The following is a 3,770-nucleotide window of genomic DNA, read 5'->3' as shown; positions in this document are numbered from 1 at the left end:
TCCAGCATCTGTTGTTATTCGTTTTCCTGATCCTGGCCATTCTAACTGGAGTGAGGTGGAATCTTAGAGTTGTTTTGATTTGCATTTCTTTTATGACCAGAGATGTTGAGCATTTCTTCATGTGTCTATAGGCCATTTTTGTTTCTTCTTCAGAGAAGACTCTCTTTAAGTCTTTGGCCCATTTTTTAATGGGATGGTTGTTACTTTGGAGGTTAGTTTTGGAGTGATTCAATTTTTTGAGTTGTTGATATATTTTAGATATGAGGCCTTTGGCCGTTGTTTGGTTGGTGAAGATCTTCTCCCACTCTGTAGGCTTCCTGATTAGTTTACTAGCTATGTCCTTTGCCATACAAAAGCTCTGCAGTTTAATGCAGTCCCACTTATCCAGCCTTTCTCTGATTTGTTGTGATTCTTGGTCCTTATTAAGAAAGTTTCTACCTGTGCCAAGGAGGCCTAGTGTATCTCCTATTCCTTCCTGTAGAGTTTTCAGTGTGTCAGCTTTTACCTCCAGGTCTTTGATCCATTTGGAGTTAATTCTAGTGCAAGGTGACAAAGAAGAATCCAGCTTTAGTTTTCTGCAGGTGCTTAACCAGTCCTGCCAGCACAACTTGTTGAAGAGGCTGTCTTTCTTCCATTCTATTTTTTTGGTTCCCTTGTCAAAGATTAGGTGGCCATAGGTCTGTGGTTTAATATCTGAGAACTCATTCTTTAATTAAAACCTTTCAACATCTTTTGATCTGATTTGTAATATGATCCTTGGCTCCATTTCAGGTTTGTCACTTTGCCCACTAATCCTCTTTCAGCCTTCATGATCTCCTTGCTCTCTTCATGCTCAAGTAGCTGTAATGGCAGGAACATGAATAACTACGTAGAATTTTGTGTAGATTTCATTTTGATTAGAATCATCCATTGTATTTATAGCATCATATTCTTCAGTTCTTCATTATCTATGATTTAGATCAAAGAAATTACCATCCCTGAGGGATTCCCTGATCACATGTCATAGTTTACCTTTGTGATAGAATTTTAGGAAAACTTAACAAGTCAGATATTTACAGGTCATTCTCCCTGAAGTCTTTCAGTCTTTAAATATATGCAACTTGCCAAGTAATTGTGGCTCAGAATTATAATTTTTACTACTCAGAAGTATGAGATACATAGTATCACCATTCAAAACCAGTCCAGGCAGAAAATTCAAGGTTGCATTAGTAAAATAAACCAACAAAAATCAGGACTAAAGATGTTCTCCTGTGTTAAAATGCCGGTTGAGCTAGAAACAGAGCACAAGTTTCTGAATTCAAACACCAGTAATATTAAACAAAACAAAACTTTCAGAACTTATTTCAAAAGAGTAAAGAACTTGTTCTGTTCTTTTTTAAAATTGCATACTGCATAAGAACACATGTTTTGACAGATGAATTGCAGTTAAGTGGTTTGGTGGTAAACATGCAAGGTTACAATGGAGATACTATTCTTAAAAATCTGTAGTCCTTAGCCAAGCAACTGATGGTTTACACCTGTAATCAGAGCTCCTCAGGAGCCTGAGATATGAGAATCATAGTTTGAAGCCAGCCCAGGTAGGAAATCTGTAGAGAACAAAAGAATGTAAGAATACAAGAAAGGACAGGAGGCAAGCAGGCAGGGAGGGAGGGAGGAGGGAGGAAGGAAAGAAGGAAGGAAGGAAAGGAGGGAGGAAGGAAAGAAGGAAGGAAGGAAGGAAGGAAGGAAGGAAGGAAGGAAGGAAGGAAGGAAAGAGGGAAGAAGGAAGGGAGTAAAGGAGGGAGGAAGAAAGAAGAAAGAGAAAGAAAGAAAAGGGAGAAAGAAAGAAAGAAAGAAAGACAGAAAGAAAGAAAGAAAGAAAGAAGAATACTTGATGTAGGGAAGTAGGGAGGTAGAGAGATGAAAAATGTACAGAAATTTGGAGAAGTAATTAGGACAGGGGAAGTAGAAATTTCCCATTATCTGAAAATCTGAAAACAAAATGCAGAAAATTTGTTGTTGCAATTGAAATATTTTAGCTAAGTCATATAAATTCATTGTTGTTTTTCAATATCTGATTACTTACCATTATTTAGATATATTAGTTATACAAGGGGTTTATTATATTTCTGTACGTGTCTAGAATGTATCTTTATCAAGTCCATCCTCTGTAACTCTTTACTTCTCCCTCTTTTAAGTAGGTTTTTGCTGAGTTCATTGTTCCATTTTCATCCATGCACACTACTATTTCTGCCACAGTCACCATTCTTCCCCCTCTCTGTTCAAACATCTCACACTGGTACCCACTCTTCAAAAGAACTTGTTATACAAGGCTGCTATTCATTTACTTCATTGTATCTTGATTGTACAAAGGGATTTCACTAAAGTAGCTTCCATATGCATAGTTTATTTTTTGTCAAGGAAAACCTCCTCTATTTCCTTCTCCTCCATTTCCTTTACCTACCTCTTCATTATTCAAGAGCTTCCAGTGAGTTTTCTTTTGGTGCCTTCATACATAGATAGATTTATTTTTGCCAGTCCTGGGCTTGAGCTTAGGGTCGGAGCCCTGTCCTTGGACTTTCTCAAGGCTAGAGCTCTACCACTTGAGCCTCAAGACCACTTCCCTCTTTTTCTATGTATGTGGTACTGAGGAATCGTACTGGGGTCTTCATGCATGCTAGGCAAGCACTTTACCACTAGGTCAAAATCCCGGCCCCCATAGATAGATTTTATTTTGATTTTATTCACTCTCTACCAATCTTCTATCACTTCAAAATTCTTTATTTAAAATTAGAATATAAAGGCAAATATAATCTTATATAAATATGAAAAAATAACAAGTACCCTTATGTAAGTTAATAGAATATATACTTATGTTTATATGCAAGTCAATATTCACTAATACTTGTAATCTATAGACACATATAAATTTTTTCATATTTTTATTGTAATTAATAGAAGGGTTACATTACCTTCGCCAGATGGAAGGTGCATTACTTCACATACATTGATACCCTTTCTCATGTCTTGGTTTTCGTCTATGCTTTAAATTTATTAACATATTGTTTATAGTACACTTTCCTATACCTAGTTGACATGAAATACAGCTGATCACAGGAGAAAGCAGATTTGAATTGCGATAAGGAAAAAATGTAGCTGACAACAATTAACTGATTTTCTGATGCTTGAACATATTAAGATATTCAAAGCAATAAAAAAATACGAGTAGCTTTCCATATGATCAGTTATTTTCCAATCTTCTCTACTTAAACAATCTTGGATCATCAATCTGTCCCAATTAATCTTCTCAGTTATGTATAGAAAGGCTATGGTCAGACCACATATTTCATAAGTCCCATGTGGGATAAGAGTGAACATTGGCTTATGATGTTGCTAGGAAATGAGAAAAACATATAGAAGAGGAGGATCAACGAAAAGAAATCAGGTCACTGGTGTTTGCCCTTGAAGGGAATAAGTGTATTGCTGACCTGCAAGCCAGGAGACCAAATAGTTTTCCCAAAACTAGGAGCCAAATTATTTTTTATATTAATAAGCTCATGAATTTTGGTACCATCATAGAAAACAGGTGTAGGTGCCAATTAATTACTTCTATGTAATATCATATACATAGCCAGAGATAAAATATTCAGGGAAGTAATCAGCTAATTTGTAATAAGAATTTTTCTTCCCTTCAGTATTCAAAAATGTTCTCACTTCCATTCAGAGGACTCAGCACAAACACCATTAGCATCTTTTCAATTGTTGGTTAGTAAAATTACTATCAGTTGGTA

This window comes from Megascapheus bottae, chromosome 11, assembly GCF_031878675.1.
Source record: "Megascapheus bottae isolate mThoBot1 chromosome 11, mThoBot2.hap1, whole genome shotgun sequence".
NCBI lineage: Eukaryota > Metazoa > Chordata > Mammalia > Rodentia > Geomyidae > Megascapheus > Megascapheus bottae.
The sequence above is the reverse complement of the archived record's forward strand: the minus strand, read 5'-3'. Positions refer to the sequence as shown.